Source organism: Pimephales promelas, chromosome 8 (genome assembly GCF_988280905.1).
Source record: "Pimephales promelas chromosome 8, fPimPro1.hap1.1, whole genome shotgun sequence".
In the NCBI taxonomy this organism is placed as follows: domain Eukaryota; kingdom Metazoa; phylum Chordata; class Actinopteri; order Cypriniformes; family Leuciscidae; genus Pimephales; species Pimephales promelas.
In genome coordinates, this window is record NC_142776.1 from 9,361,212 (window position 1) to 9,381,057 (window position 19,846).

The 19,846-nt window shown below is 39.8% G+C and overlaps 2 protein-coding genes across 3 annotated transcripts in view; one reads left to right on the forward strand and one right to left on the reverse strand.

Annotated features, from left to right (window-relative positions):
* The window catches only part of mylkb (myosin light chain kinase b), a 59,477-nt gene extending 44,996 nt beyond the window's left edge, over positions 1-14,481 (reverse strand). The window contains exon 1 of one of the 2 annotated variants that reach the window (XM_039689078.2): positions 14,396-14,481. The gene's annotated coding sequence lies outside the window, so the exon portion shown is untranslated. The remainder of the gene's footprint in view (positions 1-14,395) is intronic. The other variant, XM_039689077.2, reaches the window with a different exon arrangement.
* The window catches only part of asic4b (acid sensing ion channel subunit family member 4b), a 53,969-nt gene continuing 48,568 nt past the window's right edge, over positions 14,446-19,846 (forward strand). The window contains exon 1 of the mRNA XM_089133885.1: positions 14,446-14,541. The gene's annotated coding sequence lies outside the window, so the exon portion shown is untranslated. The remainder of the gene's footprint in view (positions 14,542-19,846) is intronic.

Sequence of the window (19,846 nt, forward strand, 5' to 3'; positions counted from 1 at the left end):
CTGTGCCAAGAGCTTAGAACTTGTTTAGCCATGCTAGAACTTTAAGTCTTGTCTTTAGTTTGGAATGGGGCCAGTATCAGAGTCGTAGAGCTTTGTCCTGCCATCTTCTCTTTGTTTGGCAGTTTGGCTTGCAAGTCTTGTTCTGGTGGGACTGAATCTGGCTTATTTTAGTGATGGTGTTTCCCTTTACAATTTATCCCTTGATTATGCTACCATATGTTGGTCGGAAAGAATAAATTTCCCTCATAATTACCTGACTGTGTTCCAATATAATACAAATTGTCCCCCCTTTCAGAGCTGCAGACCATTAAGGTAGCTCATTTACAAGACTAGCTTTTCCCTGACTGAACACAATCTACCCTGGGATCTTTCTGACCTTTCGCATAATTTGCTTGGCTTCTACTCCAGGCCACATGCAGATGCATGCTCCCAACCTGTCTTTTAGTTCCTCATGAGACCTGACCTTTAACCTCAGTATTATTTCTTGAGTGATCATATTCACTCTGTGCATTCAATATTACTTTCATGTCTTGAGATAGATTCATCCTTTTCCCTTTGCATATGGAAGTTATTCTATGAAAAGAAGGTTGCCTTTTTCATGTGTTTCTGTAATGGGTATAAAGAGTACATACAGTAGTATCTAATGATGGTACTTTATTTTACAGTCCTGTTCTCCGTATTCATATGATGTACTAATTGCAGAAATTAATAACTCGGTAATAACTAGGTACTAACCCTGAATCTACACCTAAACCTAACTATAACCCCCGTAGTTACCTTATATTACCTAGTATTTTCTTAGGTAAGTACACTGTAATTACACTGTAAAATAAAGTGCAACCCAAATGATTAATCTAAATATTAGTACATAGCAGTTAAAAACATTTATTATTAAGTGGGATCCAAATTCATACACTTTGCAACAAATCCAAATACATAGATACAAATTGTCTTGAGATTGTGTTGGTCTATTTCACCTGTGGTGGTGTGGTCACACAGTGAAAATCTGCTATTTAAATATTTCATAGAGATTGTGCATTGCTGTAATATAAATTTTGTATCAAATTTAAATATCACATGTTATGAAAATCCAATGAAAATTTGAATGTCTCTCTCATTCCTTTTTTTTGTACTCACCTTGCTATCTCCCCCACCAGCCCACTTTTAATATGTTTTTTTTTTTTTTTTACCAGCTGGACAGGAGTAACATTTAGTAATTATAAATATTGCTTGAAAGCTTACAGACCTTACCTGATAAACAAAGGAAACGCATAAATTATATGATGAGGATGCTGAAAAACTGCATGATATGATCTTAGTTTTGAACTTTGACCTTTGGTGTTAGGTGACCGCTCAAAAACAGACTGATAGAACGACTCATGAGAATGCTCTGCAATGCATGCAAAGCATATTTTTAATGATGCATAATGAACCACCATTCAATCAGGGAGAAAAGCTATACATTGCTAGTTGTGAATGCTGTGCTGGCTGAATATAATGCTGACAACATGCAAACTGACCTAAACTATTCAATAACATTCCCAAACCTACAGGAACTCACATGTAGGCAAAAAACTAACTGAAATGTTCATTCTTTGTGAAAAAAAATTCTAAAAGAAATTTCTTTCATTCTAAAAGAAAAAATAAACAGTTCACACTATGGTCAGTTTTCCCTGACAAAAAAACCCCAAAAGCCCTTACAAAATGCTACATTTCATTCCTATACTTAATCAACACATTATTAATCAAAACCATATCAAATTTAAATAACACAATTTCATTCTGATGTACACTCACATAAAGGATTATTAGGAACACCATACTAATACTGTGTTTGACCCCCTTTCAACTGTCTTAAAGGTCCCCTGACATGAAATTTTCACTTTCTGAGGTTTTTTTTTTTTTTACATTAATATTAGTTCCCCTCACCTGTATTTGGTCACCTCGTGTCTAGAATTTTCAATCGGTGTAAAATTTGCTTTGGCTAAAAAATATAGCTTTGGCTATTTTTCTCTTCTCTGCAGCTCAGGCGTGCTGAACTTGAATCTTCTCGTTATTACGTCATAACGAGGAAAGGTTACCTCCCCTTTGCCCGCCCGGAGAATTTGGATCGCCCATGAGAAAATGAGCTAGGAAGTACGAACGTGCGAGCGCGATTTGAGTTTTTCCTAGAGAAATATCTTTGAGATTTGAGTTTTTCCTCAAGAGATATCATGACTTGCAAACGAGCGAAGCATGGCAGTTCCTTCATTCGAGCCTCTGAAGAAACAATGGATTAATTTTATTTTCTCTGGAAATGCGCCGACACAACTTCCCAAAGTTTTGTATGGTCCAAACATTTCACCGACGACGGTTTCCTCAACTCGATGAACATCTGAAATGTGTAGCCTAATTGTTCAAGTTCAGACAGGTAAGTTAATCTTTCTTTCAAAATGTTCAATATTGTTTATGCATTAGTAAGTCAAGCCAGTGACTAAAATATCAACTGCACATCGTTTCTTTTAGTAGGATGAAAATAATCTTATTTAAATTCTGAACAAATTATACAGAAAGAGATCAAAGAACAATCTTTCCACACAGCGCGAGTTTATCTGGACAACTTGTTATGTTGTTACTTGTTATAACTCAATGCACAACGAAGCTCTTACTGTATGTACATCGTCGTGTCTGCATTGGTGAAAGCATTAGAGAGAGCAGAAACTGCGTTGCAATGATAAGATTTTCATTCTCGCGATCAATAAACTATCCTCTGCTTGCTCAATGCTCATCACAGCAACATTTTATGTGATGGGAATAGATCTAAATACTTTAAAAACATCTTATGATTCGTTAATCTTGATAGCTGTAATAGTAAAAACCTATAATAGATGTAGTAAAAATATTTGAGAAAGTTTTGCATTTAATACAGCCATTTCATATGCAAGCTTGTCAGCCAATCACAGCAGTGGCTGGCTACACTGAATCCCACAGCAGACACGCCCTTTCAAACAGAGCATTCAACTCAGACGCTAAAATCAGGCTATAGGGAAATTGCCTTTTATTTCTAAATTATGACTTTTTTTGATCTAAAAACATACTAACATTATAAGGGCAACCCAGGAAACATTATAAAATAATAAAATAACCCCATGTCAGGGGACCTTTAATTCTACATGCCATTGATTCAACAAGGTGCTGAAAGCATCCTCTAGAAATGTTGGCCCATATTGATAGGATAGCATCTTGCAGTTGATGGAGATTTGTGGGATGCACATCCAGAGCACGAAGCTCCCGTTCCACCACTTCCCAAAGATGCTCTATTGGGTTGAGATCTGGTGACTGTGGGTGCCATTTTAGTACAGTGAACTCATTGTCATGTTCAAGAAACCAATTTGAAATAATTCAAGCTTTGTGACATGGTGCATTAACCGGTTGGAAGTAGCCATCAGAGGAAGGGGACATGTGGCCATAAAGGGATGGACATGGTCAGAAACAATGTTCAGGTAGGCTGTGGCATTTAAATGATGCCCAATTGGCACTAAGGGGCCTAAAGTGTGCCAAGAAAACATCCCCCACACCATTACACAACCACCACCAGCCTGCACAGTGGTAACAAGGCATGATGAATCCATGTTCTCATTCTGTTTACGCCAAATTCTGACTCTACCATCTGAATTTCTCAACAGAAATCGAGACTCATCAGACCAAGCAATATTTTTTCGAGTCTTCAACTGTCTAATTTTGGTGAGCTCTTGCAAATTGTAGCCTCTTTTTCCTATTTGTAGTGGAGATGAGTGCTACCTGGTGGGGTCTTCTGCTGTTGTAGCTCAAAGTTGTGCATGTTGTGGCTTCACAAATGCTTCGCTGCATACCTCGGTTGTAACGAGTGGTTATTTCAGTCAAAGTTGCTCTTCTATCAGCTTGAATCAGTCGGCCCATTCTCCTCTGACCTCTAGCATCAACAAGGCATTTTTGCCCACAGGACTGCTGCATACTGCATGTTTTTCCCTTTTCACACCATTCTTTCTTTGTAAACCCTAGAACTAGTTGTGCGTGAAAATCCCAGTGACTGAGCAGATTGTGAAATACTCAGACCGGCCCGTCTGGCACCAACAACCATGCCACACTCAAAATTGCTTAAATCCCATTTCTTTCCCAATCTAACATTCAGTTTGGAGTTCAGGAGATTATCTTGACCAAGACCACACTAAATGCATTGAAACATTGCCATTGCATTGGTTGATTAGATAATGCAATGAGAAATTGAACAGGTGTTCCTAATAATCCTTTAGGTGAGTGTACATATTTTGTTGTTGTTGTTATCTCGGTGTTTTTTGTGATTATCTCTCTTTGAGCAGTGCTGCTGGGCTTCTTGTGTTTTTCTGTAATTAGCTGCGGATGTTTGGCCTTCTTCCCCCTGCAATCATAATCACTAATTAAACGCCTGTGTTCAATTGTGCAATTTGCTGCTTATTGTGACATGATTAGGTTATTTTTTAAATTGAATTGTACCAAGGTCATTTAAAGGTATTTGCATTTTTACTTTGCAAACTTCCTAAAGAAGTTCAAAAAGGCCTCCGGTGCTGATATATATATATAATAAATTATATGGCCAGACTTTAGTTTGGGAACACATCTTCACTATTAACTACTGTTGCCTCAATAAACTACTAATTTACTGCTTATTAGTTAGTAGTTGTAGTGTTAAGCTTAAAGGTACAATATGTAAGAATTTTGTAATAAAATATCCAAAAATCACTTGCACAGTGTGATATACACTCACCGGCCACTTTATTAGGTACACCTGTCCAACTGCTCGTTAACACTTAATTTCTAAGCAGCCAATCACATGGCGGCAACTCAGTGCATTTAAGCATGTAGACATGGTCAAGACAATCTCCTGCAGTTCAAACCGAGTATCAGTATGGGGAAGAAAGGTGATTTGAGTGACTTTGAACGTGGCATGATTGTTGGTGCCAGAAGGGCTGGTCTGAGTATTTCAGAAACTGCTAATCTACTGGGATTTTCACGCACAACCATCTCTAGGGTTTACAGAGAATGGTCCGAAAAAGAAAAAACATCCAGTGAGCGGCAGTTCTGTGGGCGGAAATGCCTTGTTGATGCCAGAGGTCAGAGGAGAATGGCCAGACTGGTTCGAGCTGATAGAAGGGCAACAGTGACTCAAATAACCACCCGTTACAACCAAGGTGGGCAGAAGAGCATCTCTAAACGCACAGTACATCGAACTTTGAGGCAGATGGGCTACAGCAGCAGAAGACCACACCGGGTGCCACTCCTTTCAGCTAAGAACAGGAAACTGAGGCTACAATTTGCACAAGCTCATCGAAATTGGACAATAGAAGATTGGAAAAACGTTGCCTGGTCTGATGAGTCTCGATTTCTGCAGCGACATTCGGATGGTAGGGTCAGAATTTGGCGTCTACAACATGAAAGCATGGATCCATCCTGCCTTGTATCAACGGTTCAGGCTGGTGGTGGTGGTGTCATGGTGTGGGGAATATTTTCTTGGCACTCTTTGGGCCCCTTGGTACCAATTGAGCATCGTTGCAACGCCACAGCCTACCTGAGTATTGTTGCTGACCATGTCCATCCCTTTATGACCACAATGTACCCAACTTCTGATGGCTACTTTCAGCAGGATAATGCGCCATGTCATAAAGCTGGAATCATCTCAGACTGGTTTCTTGAACATGACGATGAGTTCGCTGTACTCAAATGGCCTCCACAGTCACCAGATCTCAATCCAATAGAGCATCTTTGGGATGTGGTGGAACGGGAGATTCGCATCATGGATGTGCAGCCGACAAATCTGCGGCAACTGTGTGATGCCATCATGTCAATATGGACCAAACTCCCTGAGGAATGCTTCCAGCACCTTGTTGAATCTATGCCACGAAGAATTGAGGCAGTTCTGAAGGCAAAAGGGGGTCCAACCCGTTACTAGCATGGGGTACCTAATAAAGTGGCCGGTGAGTGTATTTCTTGCAGTTGTGTACTTAGAATATCTCAAAAGTTCCCAAAGATTTCAAATTTCAGAGAAATCCCAATTTTAAATTAATGGCTGTCCCGGAATTTTCACTTGCCGCCTGTCTCTGACGTAATATCCGCGTTATTCCTGGTCTCCGCTCCTGTAGTACGAGCATAGTAACCATGGCGACAGACGTGGACAACAGCGTTACGTCTAGCTGCAGTTGTTTCCGAGAAGCCGAGAGCTCGACTTGACAGAGCTTTTACATGTACTTATTAGACAGGTAAGCAAATGTACATAGAACTAATCAATGTTAAATCTCAACATGATAAAATGTTAGAATATGATTTGTATGTTATTCTAATGTTGATCTAGCTTACTGCTAGTCTCACAGCCAACAAACAAACACATAGAATGACGTTATAACTTTTAACACACTCGAATGCAGTTTAGTGTGATAGTGTAGACCAAGTGAAAAAGTGCAGTGTTACCTCACAAGCTTCATTCGTCTAATAAACTGTGAGTAATTCAGCAATTGCGGGTTGTTTGGTAGAATTAAATGTCCTTGTTCCTTTATATTCGCGGGTCTCACGTGTGGCGCTGATATCTGTCTCTCAGTAGCAATCGAGCCCTGCTTCATACCACAGTCATGATAAAAACAACAATGTATTCACTCATCCATAAAGATCATTAGATCCATAAGCTTGACGACAAGTTCCATAATTCAACTGTAATTCTGCGTCATCAACCTACACCTTTGTTATTGTAAGAGGTTAGCGACCCATAGCGGCGAAAAAAAAAACATAATTTCACTTCAGGGTTCTGAACTGGTTGCAGTTCCACTCTGGTTCCATATGAGTGCGCTCACAGGACGAGTGCAGAATGAATGGAGGTCTATGGAGATATACCCCTCATATATCAAAATCCACTTTTCTCAGGATATCATTTTTTGTCTAGTAATTTGAATGTTGTTTTCGAAAGTAGATGCAAAGAAATAACTGATTACTGGGTGTTAGATTTTTTAGAGTAATTTTTTAGAGTCATTTACTTACACATCGTATGACCAGAGATACTACTTTACGACAATCATTCAGTCACTTTGGTGCTTTTGTGCTCTGCACTTTCCTCTCTCTCAAGACATCAACAACACAGCTGACACAAGTAAATACACATGCTAGAATAAGTCCGGCTTAATTATTCTGGTTCCACTTCGAATTTCACGATGCCATCAAGCGGTATCTCTGGTCGTAATCAGTCCTTCGCTGACCAATCAGCGTCCATTAGCAGAATGCTAGCATGTTATGGGCAACAACAGCTCAACCTGTAAGAAATCAAAAGGACATACGTACTCGTTCATTTAACTTTCGACCTATAACCCATGTTGAACTTGCAAATCCTACATTCAAATCTGAGATTTCTCAGCGGCAGTCGGGTGATAGAGACAAACGATCGCCCCCAGTGGAATTCTGGTGGAACTACAACCAAAATTCGGTACAGTAGGACTTAATAGGGAGTGGCCAGGCTTTTCGTAGGCTTTGATATGGGGTATGATTAAGGGATGTAGAATACGGTCATGCACCATGGGGTGGGGGGGGGGCTATCACATTACTAAACAAACGTTTTTCTTCAAAACAAGTTGCCCACAATTATTGGCACCCCTAGAATTTTTTTACGGGTAAAATATCTCTGATGTATATTCCCATTTACCCTTTTTAGCACACCAGGGGGACTAGGAACATGAAATTGTCCAGCCATGACTTCTATTTCGGTAGCCTGGAATAATTCTGACATAGTAATGTAGGCCTACTAAATGGCTCCCTAGCCAGAAAGACAACTGTAGCAAGGTTCAGGGAAGAAGGAGGCAGGAACCGGATAATATTCAAAAATAAAATGTTATTTAAACAACGGACGACTGCTGGCTACCGAAAATAAAACATAAATACCGGCCAGCAGCCCCTCGCGGACGACTGCTGGCTTACCAAATAAAATATAAAATACAAACAAAAGCAGGCCTGTTCCTCTCTCCATCATTCACTCCGTTGCTCCCCCTTTATGCCTCCGCTCCTTCATGTCCAGCTCATGCTTATTAGCAATCGCAACACCGGCCTCGCAACTTTCTGTCACGTCCCTCGGTCGTCCTGCTCACCACAACACCTATACTAAAGAGTTTGCTGAGACAAGCCCTCAGCCTCTAAAGTATCCAGTTTTAGAGCAAAAATCAAGCCCCCCGAAAACCTTGAAGATGCTGTTAAAGCAAAACACCTGATATGAGCTTACTAAACATTTGCCTTAGGGCGAGTGTACAACTTGTTATTGGATTAGGAGGATTTACCACCCGTATCTTTACTGGCTTTTTGAATGTTTGTCAAGGCGTGGGAGAACGGCTGCCAACCAAAATCAGGAAAGCAAAATTGAGATAAGGAATTTATGGGTTAGCAAAAGCACTGATGTGAACAAACTTAATATTTCTAACTCTTGAGAGGACTCCTCAAAATCCTGAAATCTGACCTTTTAATTTAAGGAGTTCCATCAGTGTGATATATAATTTTGAAAACACACACGCACGGACACACACGGGCATGTTGCCTTTGCCTATAGGCATACTTTATGAAGGTAATTGCAAGTTATTAAGTGTTTTAACAACCTCTAATTTGCTTGGGGCTTGAAGCCCTGCATTATCATCTTGGGTGAAGATCAGTTTTATTCATGAGAAAATTAATTGAATCTACAGTTGCATTGATATGGATGGTCTGGCTGTGCCCATGTTTGCATAACATTTCAAGGCAAATGTCAATATAGATCAGTTTGCATCGCAGGCATAATGTCAAATTATCATATGTTTGGTGTTTCAGGGGTCTTTAGTAGACAAAAGATTCCTCCTCTAGACACAGTTTGCAGTAACAGGAGAAAATGGTAAATCAGATATCATAATAGTGAGGGGGACACCAAATGATTGAGAAGTTTTACACATCCATTTCTGTGTACCTTTGCGAATGTGTACATACAGGTGTATATAATTCTACACACCAACCTCCGGGCACCCGAGAGCATCCATCAGTCATCAGGGCGTTTAGATGATGCTGTTTGTGTGTTTCTGTGACAGAAAATCAATGGCTTTCTCCCTACAGTGGCTGTTTAACAGTCAGAGCGGCGTGCTGTGAAAACCGGGTGTCTGTTTTAGTCAATGACCCAGCACTGAAGCCCAGCCGCTGAGAATGGAAACACACATAGAGAAGAGGTCAAACCCGTTAGATCAAGAGTTTGTGAAAAATAAGAATAAACTGGCACGAATTCTATGTTGGTTGCAAAACTGAGCTAGCTAGTCCACCAGCACTCCCACTTACTTACCATAATGGTGACCAGCAAATGGGCATCCTATGCTGGTCTCTGCATGCAAAACATACCTTAAAGGGATACTCCACTTTTTTTTGGAAATAGGCTCATTTTACCACTCCCTCAGAGTTAAACAGAGTTTTACCGTTTTTGTACCAATTCAGTCGATTTTCTGATATTTAGAAGAATATCAGTAACCAGACAGTTTCTGGTCTCATTGACTTCCATAGTATATTTTTTTCCTACTATGGAAGTCAATGAGACCAGAAACTGTCTGGTTACTGATCGGCTGAATACATTCGAAAATGGTAACTGTTTAACTCTGGGGGAGTGGTAAAATGAGCCAATTTCCAAAAAAAAAGTGGAGTATCCCTTTAAGCTGGTGACCAGCTGGATTATTCAGCAGGGTTATCCATTAAAAACATCACCATCTATTCACAAAAAAGTGAAGTTCATTGTGGTATGACAAGGCTTTAGCAGTTTGCTAACGGCAATGTGCCTGAATTTTTCAAAGACTCATGAAACGTTCACATTTCAAATAAGAAGAAACAGAACAGAACAGTCTGTTCGAAAATGGAGCACAAAGTGCTCTAAGTACAAATGGACCATGAACAAGTTTAGTTGATTCTGGTCGATAAACGCAACAGTTTAATGACATCTACCACAGGTCTCTACCTCCTTCCAACCTGTCCCTCACTCCTTCTTTTTTATCTTAATAACAGGTCAAGACTATAGCTGCTTTTCTCTGAAAATGATTTTAGGCATGTTTGAGAAGACATTTAACAGTGACAGATATATTGTTGTTCAGGAGCGTTTCAAAACACAGCACTCTGTGTGCTTGATTTAGCATTTGTTTGATTTTCTTGCTTCTGTAACCATTATAGAACTATAGTGGACTATGCTGTTTATTGTCTGGGTTTCACAACCGCTGCGATTGGATTGGTGTTTGACTGAGATGAAGTGCTTGCGCTTGTGTTATGCAATGTCTGCTTTGTGTCTTTGAACCCAATGTCAAAGCCATTACCGGAGAGGACGCTGGGAGAATCTGGGGGCTTGCAGCCAGAATCTCTCTCTTAGAGGTTACAGATCTGGAAACAGTCTTCCTGTGCATATGCTTTCCTCATCATGACCATAGACTGACTTTATGTCAGTGAGATCAGAGCAGGCAGATGACTCACTTAATAACTTACAATTTACAGCACAGGCTGCATAAGTGCGGATGGACTGCGAGTGGGGATGGGTTGTCAGAAGATGTAAGAAGTTGCACCTGGGTACCTGTTAGTGTGCAGGTGTGTGCCATTGTGTTCAAAGCCAAAGCCACATATATAGAGAAACCGATTTTTGGTATTTAATCATACAACTGTATGATCAGGAAGTTACCGGATGAACTACACATTTTCGAACAACAGACATTTTAAGGTTCCAGAGGTTGATTTTTTTCCCCACATTCATTTTTTTGTTGTTATTATGTTTCATTTATATATTATTGTTTTACCCTTACCATTTTATTTTAAAATCCATCGTAAAAATCTATTTTAAAACTATGTTCTAAACAAAGAGTAAAATAAGCACAAAACATTTAAATATTTAAAATGTTAAAATGATTTTTACACAAATTACGGCTGTCCTTCAGGCCTCAAATCCATCATGGCCAACAATCACGCCACTTGTAAAGTTTTATCAGAAGTTAGTGTTGGGTATCAAGGACAAAAAGTGTCAGCAAAGAGCATGCTTGAGATGAAATGTGCTGTCAAACACAATACATAATTTAAAATGTGGTGGAAATGTTCATGACAGAATTCTTCGCATAGCTATGCAATCTGAGAGTTTTGAATTTGGATCTGTCCTCTTTGACGATACCTGATCCGGAAAAAAAGTGCAGTGTCTGTACCGATAATTAATATTGGATCGGTGCATCCATAATTGTTAGTGGACCCATGTGTTTTTTAAAAACAAAAATATTTTCTAAAAATCTACAAAAGTGGACATAGTTGAAACACCCCCCAATACATGCAAAAACAGTGAGGTAAAACTTCAGAGATGTGTGTAGTAAATAGTTCTGAAGCAAAGCCTGTGGCGACATTCCTGCAAAATGATTTTATGTTGCTTCTTGCAGATTTTGCAATTCCTTGAAAGTGAAATAAAAGTGTGGCACAAAAAAGTGTGTTAATTTTCATCTGAAACATGAATCTGAATCTGGCATTGTGAAATAAAATGGCTTAAAAAGGTTGATGCTCTACCACATTTGAAAATAACCATCTTAGCTTGCTTCGAGTCTTTCAGCTCTTTTACCGTGACTCATGTTTCATGGGACTCTGCTGTGTCTTATCAGGTGAGCTATATCGAGCAAACTTACATTTGAAAATTGTGATACAAATGTGAAATGTATTACTTGACAAAAATAATGCGCTATGGCAAAAGCATTTTAAGTCATAACATATCGATTGATTATAAATAATCCCCTGTAATCATAATTCGTGTGAAAAGAAATACAAGTCATTGGTGTTTTACTGCATCTAGTGTTCACTTCAGCTGGAAATGGTAGTGAATTTTATGTATAGGTACAAAGAGGTAATTTTTTAAATGTAGGTAGAGGCACATATTTCCAATGAGCCTATAGCAAATATTATTAATCTAGGGATTTTTAATTTTTTAACAGTAAGTATATTTATCTTGTTTATTTCCATGAAATGTCCAGACAACTTTTATTTAATTTATTTTTATATAGGTTAGTTCACACAGAGCCCGTCTAACGGATAGCCTTGGCACTTCCTATTAGCCCCATTGTGCATCACCTTGGTTGCAGTTCCATTAGAATTCCACTGGAGGTGATCGCGGGCGAGAGCAGAATGAATGGGAGTCTATGGGGCTAAACGGCTAAATGTGTCTCTTTCACCTGCTTGTTGTTAAATCAAAATAGATTTTATTGTTGATTCCGCAAGTTCAATATAGATTATAGGCCAAAAGTTGAATGAACGAGTACTTATGTCCTTTTGATTTCTTACAGGTTAGGCCGTTGTTGGCCGAAACACGCTAGCATTCTGCTATTGTGTGACGTCATCACATTTTTGAACGGATTTTTAGAACAGATAAGTGAACTTAAAAATGCAATTTTCAGATGAGTGTATTTTCTTAGCCCTCCCTTTTGAATGCAACTTTCAAATTACTTGACAAAAAATTACATCCTGAGGTGTGAAACCCCATTGACTCCCATTCATTCTGCACTCGACCGCGAGAGCCCCCGCATGGACAGAGACGCGTTACTGCAGCCAGTCCAGAACCCGGAAGTAACCAGCCAGTGCCAATTCTCTTCAATTAGACATTCTCTGGTTCACCCTAAAATAAAATGTATCCCATATCCCATAACCTCAAGCCATCCTCGGTGTACATGACTATCTCCGGGTTAGAAGTCACTTTTCCGCCAGGAACTATAGACTTTCGTACAGCCATTAATGGAGGCCAGTGATTATAGTTTATAAAGTTAAACCAACCCGATCACACTAAATGCATCTTTATAGCATGCATGTGTATTGTCGTGTAATTTATACGCTTAAGTGTGTTTTTACGTGCATATGATACGCATAGGTGTGGGGTGGGGTGTGTGTGTATTACACGTTTGGGTTAGTGGTGTGGGGTGCGTGTATTGTTACACGCAAATGAACTGCGTATCAAACGCACGCGAAAAACTGCGTCTCATTTGCATGTAAAAACTCGTTTTCGTGTATAAATTACACGACGCATTCAGAGACGCATTTACGTGAGAACAGGCTGGTTATACTTATGGATATTTTTCATAAAAAAGGCATCGCTTTAGAAGGCCTTTATTAACCCCAAATTGGTCGGGTTAATTCAATTTTATTCACTTGTTTTGCATCAATATGATACACACTCTGCTATTTTCCTAAAAAAAAACAAGTTTCTCAACATTATGGAAGACAAAAAATAATGTTGATTCGATAAGTAAAATTCTTGCCGGGTATTCCCAAGGCCAAAAAATATTGCAGTTCAACAGACCACTGCAAAAATACCATTTCATCATCAACTTTGTCCAAAGTCAAATGTCCACTATGCCTGTAGAGTCCACACAAATTAAGTTTGACTATGCGCAGGCTGAAAGAGGAGATAGACAGATATGGACAGATAGATGGAGAGGGGAATACATTTTAACTGACAGTATGCCCGAGGGAAAAGCTTCAGGCCAGCCCTGCACAGGCTTGTATAAATCAAAATGGTTCTGTGTGGCCAAATCATCTTACTCATCTTCTTCTGTAACCCAAAAGATGATGTGATGGTCCCCCCAAGGTGCAGAAAGATTGAGGCTACAGATGCGGCTCCAAAAAAAAAAAAACAGAACTACAGTATTTTGATGAGTGTGAGCAAACATTGCACAATATACCCATGGCATGTTCAGTCAAATGTCCTCCTGGGACCTCTCTATCAAATGCAAGCAGGCAGGAACATACATTCTGGTTTTAACAATTCTAATCATCTCAATTACAGACTGAGAAAAGATGAACACTAATCCCAATAGCTATTGGTCTAGAATCACAAACTTCTCATCATATTCCAGAGCCCTCTGTCACTCTGACAGGAAAAGGCTCGAAGTGTGTTTAGAGCTGAAAGATTTTTTTTCCTAGTTAATATATTCATGTGTTTTCAGCACCTCTTTATTTTTCCTGCATTGCGAGCATCAATAATGGCATTCATCTTCTCATTTAGACATGGTGCCTGAGGCAGTCCGATAAACAGAACTCATTTGCATAAATATGAAACACCTCAGTTTTGGAGTGGCATGGGGTGATCTAATGAACCCTTTTCTCCTGTGTGAGGAAAGAAGGAGATTGATTCCTAAATTAGACAGACAGGTTGTTTTCCATTGCTCTGACCGGGGCGGTCGTAGAGCGTTTCTTAAGTGTGAGAAATATACCGATTTTGCCTGAGCAGAGTTGTGTCTTTATCATTTTCTTTATCTGGAAGGATTCCAAACCAGTGGTCAGACTAGAAAATGCCTTCTTAATCAAACATGCAGTGTTTTAGTCTTGATAACAGACAAATAAAAGCGGCAAGATATTAAACACCACCACTTTAACATACCTCTTGCTGTACACCCTGTACTGCAGTTCCCTACTCTAGTATTCAGGGAGACCAGCAAGCGCCAGACATCCTTCAGCTCACCGCATTTGATGTCTTCGATCTCACCTGGAAATGAGCAGGGAGCAGAGAGCGGTTACAGATAACAGGTACATATAAATCCAGTACCTTTCACTATAGCTGCTTTGTAGTGTGTCTCAGGTGGCATTGACAGTAACTTAATTTCTCTCCCAGGAGACATGAATATCTACTTTCTTAGCATTGCATATTCCCTGATCAAACAATTGGCCAAAGCCTGATACATTTACTATGCGAGCCGTCTCAAGTGATCAAAGTGATTACAATGCCCCCAAATTACCCAGATGATGCAAAAAGGAAGTCAGGTTCTTTCTTACAGCAAGACATCTGCGTAATTGCTCTATAGCCTATTCATGTGTTTTATTAATTATATTTAATATATAGGGCCACAATCCACTCAAGCACTCAGCAGGACACACCATTCTGCTTTCCCCAACACTCATTCATTGCTTTCATAATCCACTGCTTTATTCCCCCTGCCACTCATCTCTTTCCTGTTGCTACTTCCCTCTGAGTCATCACGCTGTTCTTTATGACGGAAAAAGCAAAAATAAAAATAAAGAGAGCAACGATTGAGATCACTTGTCATTCAGATTATCGATAATGATAGGTTGTGGGTATGATGGTTTCAGATATGCACCTCTTTAAAAAAAATAGCTCGTCTGAATATATGCTCTGAATTTAAATTGTATCACATTCAAGCATTGGATACACACATAAATATACCTGTATAAATCCACAAATGCATGCATTACTTCACCTACAATACAGTCCACAAATAGGCTACACAAACAAATTCTTTTCTTAACTTCTGACTACACCTTTGCAATGACCAATTCGTCATTTGCTGTGGGAGTGTTTAGCATGGCTGGCAGCAAATGCTGTAAGGACTTATATATAATGTCTTCTAACTAAAAGAGCCAATCGCTGATTGGTAAACTCGTGTTTAGGACTGCACATGCCCATTGGCTCGTCTTAATGGTATTTGAGCAAATGTTGTTTTAAATTTTATATAAAACAGCATTTATGGGACAGTTCAGGTCAGATTTTGTTGCTGATTTGAGTTCGGCAAGCAGTCTTTGAGATTTCAGGAAATTTGTCCTTGAATGCCCGGAGGCGTTGCAAATATGGCTGCCAAGTGAACAGACTTTTCCTTGAAAGGGACTTAGGTTTCACTAGGCTATTATAAACACAGGGCCTATTAAAAGCGACATGAAACATGAATAAGTGTAATGTGGTAATAGATTATAGTGTATGTGCATGTAGCCTTCGAGCATGAATTTTTCATCCCATCAATTTTCCTGGAAAGCATGCTGTGAACCTAAGCCCGTCCTAGATTCAGTTAATGCTGACAAAAATTATTCATGCAGTTCCAGCACGAATGGTTAAAGTAAACTTTTTATTATTATTTTAAAATTATATCAATTATAAAGTGGATTACTTAACATGCAATGAAGTTGTGACAAAGTGATAAAGAATATTGGTTATTATAATATTGGCAAACGATGCAAATTTTCTTTGAATGTACACTCCTAAAAGATTCAGTTTGAGCTCATCCACATGCCACAGCCGGCATAATTTTATTTAATGTAAACATCTTATTCAGAATATTCACCATAACCAAACATTCATTCATATCTGTGCATGTAAAAAAAAAAGATTCAATATTTGTGGGATGGCGCATTATTCCTGCTGGAAGTAGCCATCAAAGGATGGGTAAATGGTGCCATAAAGGGATGGACATGGTCAGAAACAATGCTCAGGTAGGCCGTGGCATTTAAACGATGCCCAATTGGCACTAAGGGGCCTAAAGTGTGCCAAGGAAACATCCCCCAATCCATTACACCACCACCACCAGCCTGCACAGTGGTAACAAGGCATGATGAATCCATGTTCTCATTCTGTTTACGCCAAATTCTGACTCTACCATCTGAATGTCTCAACAGAAATCGAGACTCATCAGACCAGGCAACATTTTTCCATAGACAGTATAAGAAGTGGACAGAGCCATCTCATTGGAACGCAATTGAGACAAGTAAAGCCCATTTTTTGCGATTTTTTTAGGACTTCCACTCCTGATGCGCAGACTCAAACTGACTCAAACAGAGCTTGACGACATAGGTGTGATGTGCGACGTAGGTCTTCTAGTGGCTGTGGCATGAGAAATCTGAATCATTCCCTTCTGAAACTTGCAGAGGCGGAGAGTGTGAGTAGTAGCTGTCGCGTGGTTATGACGCAATCGTTAGCCTACTTTAACAAAAAACTGCTTCTTTGGGGCCATAACATAAGCTACAAGGTAATGGAGCAATTTATACATTGTTGTGTTTCTTTAGAAATAAATAATGGACAAAAGGAGTCTTCAAACGCCTCAGATGTAAAATTATTCGCTGTCAAGATGACGGCAAAATGAATGGGAGTCAATGGAAATGCTAACTCAAGTGAAGTTCTGATACAAGATGGCGGCACCCAGCCGGCTTCAACTTCCGGTCGATGGATTACCCTCTTGCATTTTTCCACTCTTGAACTGTCCAATTTTGGTGAGCTCTTGGAAATTGTAGCCTCTTTCTTATTTCCAAGGATCAGCATTCTCCCCTAAAAGTGATTGGGCAGACCATCGTCGTAGAGACATGAAACTTTGATGGCTGGAAGTTCACTGGCCTGACGGGCGTGTTGCAGCGGTCAAAAGTACAAAATGGCTTTCACCAAACTCAGCACACCTACAGTATGCAAGAGCTCATTCTGTGGTCGTGTTAAAAAGGACACAGCGGCAAGCCACTTGGTGATGCTATAACAGGGAAAAAAAACATGAGAACAGCTACAACTACTTCACCGTTAGTCCGATTGACATTGCGTACATGAGCGTATCGCAAAAAAACAACAACATGTTGGTGGTGCTATAATGCGAAAAAATAAGCTAAACTAAAAGCAGCTATAACTATGCAACCGTTAGTCCGATTGACTTGTGTCTATGTCCATTGACATATCCGCCATCGGCTAATGAATTACTGTTATCTGTTAAAACACTTTAAATCCATATATTTCCTATGGTGCATTTCCTGTATTGGCTGTTATTGTCATTTCCGTCTGTATGATTGATATAATAACAGGATTGCTAAATAAAAAATGATACCTTTTTACACATGTGCTTAAAGGCTTTTAACCATTTGAACCCTGAAAATTGCTGCTCGCAGCTATATTTCTATTGTAGTTTTCTTGTTAGGACAGGAAGTAGGTACAATACAAGGACGAAGATCAGACTACACCCCAGAGCTGATGTTTTTTCACTCTGTATTTACTAAATATATTTGAGAACAGCTGTTCAGGGAGAGTCATTGCAGAGTAAATCAAGTGTGAGAGTCATTTAAAACTTCTCCTCTGTCACTCTGAGTGGCTTAGAGTGGTTGATGCGTGGAAAGAAGTCAGAAGTGGGGCGTTATCAGAAGGAGAAGTGAAGCAGCACTTATTTTCACCTTAAATCTTTCTCAAGCTGAGTGCGTACATGATTGTGTGTTTGTTGCGGGAGGGGGCGGGGATCACTGTCAGTGATGCTACCTGGGGGGAGATTAATAATTCATGAGATTGTTGGTGAGACTCAAAGATTCGCCTGGTGTGTCAAGACTTCGTTACATGACTTTGAATGTTTCAGTACCACAGTGCAACACGTAACATTCCCTCACAGCAAGGATAAATGATAGACCACTTCTCTTTTGCTCTCAGATGTCTTCATAAATATGAGATGGACTTTCCTACTTTCCTAGGTCCTTCACCACTAAAGTTTTGGAATATTTCATATGATTTAGTGGCCAGAGTTGACAGGCTACTACTCAGTTTTTTTTCCTCAAAGAAAAAGTCAACAACAACAGTAGTTTTAATGTTTAAACGAAACAAAATTGGGACAAGGTCAAAATGTCCTCAGAAATTGACCTTCAAGACCCATGTCAGTGCTTTTCTTTGAATGAAATTCTGTCAGACTAAATTACTTTATGATTTACAGTATCAATTGTGTTCAAAACTCATACCTGCTTTTGAAAGACAGGTCATCAGAAAGCAGACCCCAGCGCCCTCTATTTTTCTAATGCTTTCTCTGTTGAGATGGATTCATTTGTTCAAAATAAAAGTCAGATAGGCAGTTCTGTTGAGTACAGAACTGTATATAATACACATTACACATTTTTCGAAGTATTTTCTTTTAGATGACGGATGACCAGGGCAACTCGTTATTACTCCCTTTTCTTTCTCTTACATGACATTTCATCTTTGAGTTTATGGGTGGGTTCACACTTTGTGGGTTTGGTTAAAGTAAAACCACTTTGGTGCGATAACTCTTGGGGGCTTTCACACTGGCAGTTTAGTTCAGAACGGGGCACGGTTCGCATGAAAAATCGCTAATGTGAGCGCTGTCATGGAACCTGGGTGCGCACTGGGGTACCGAACCCGAGACTACCTGGAGTAGGTGGTCTGAGTTCGGTTGCTTCCAAACCGTGCCGTGGTTCGCTTGAATTTCATTTCATTCATTCATTTTTCATTTTATTGTTTATTTTTACAGGGACAATGCACAATTAAAAGTAATTGCACCAGAATTAGATAATAGCTAGTTTACATCTGCTGTCCCTGTGAAATGTGAAAGCAACACGGATTCGGGCATGATAGTGTTGATGATTTACCTTTGATACGAATGAGAGTGAGTCTACAGTGTATTCGTGCATTGCGCATGGAATCAGAGCAACACATTTGGAAATCTCCTCAAAAGAGTCCGTTTGCAAGCAGCGAAGTCCACCTTATGTGACACACGCACAGTGAACCTGTATTGTTAACTTAACTGCTCATAATAGCAGCAAATTAATAAAAATACACAATATTTACCCACGTTCTGCTTTCTATCATGCGACGCGCACGTTTGCGATGACACAAGATTCACGCAAACGCGCCAGGGTTCGATAGAATCAAGTTGAGTGTGAAACCAGACCAACGCTGCGGGGGGCCAGGCGCCAGGAACAAACGCGCTCGGGCTCGGACCGCAGCAAACGAGCCCAGTGTAAAGGCCAATTTATACTTCTGTGTCGAGGGTACACCGTAGTGTACGGCGTTGGCTACGCACGTAGATGACGCCGTTGTGAGCATTTATACTTCTGCGTTCAGGTCTTGGTTGCTCTGCAGTACTGCTCCGAAACGCTAGTTGGCGGCGGAGGGTTTTAATGTTCCACTGTGTTTGGATTCCTCGCAGCTAGGTTACTACAAGCAATAGCGACTGAAAGAGAGCTGATCATGTTGGAGTTGGAGCTTATTGAGGTGGAAAAACAATTTTTTTGTGAAATTACAAAAACTGAAAGGCAGAAATGAGAGAAGACGTCGGAGGAGATGGTACGTGTGGAAATG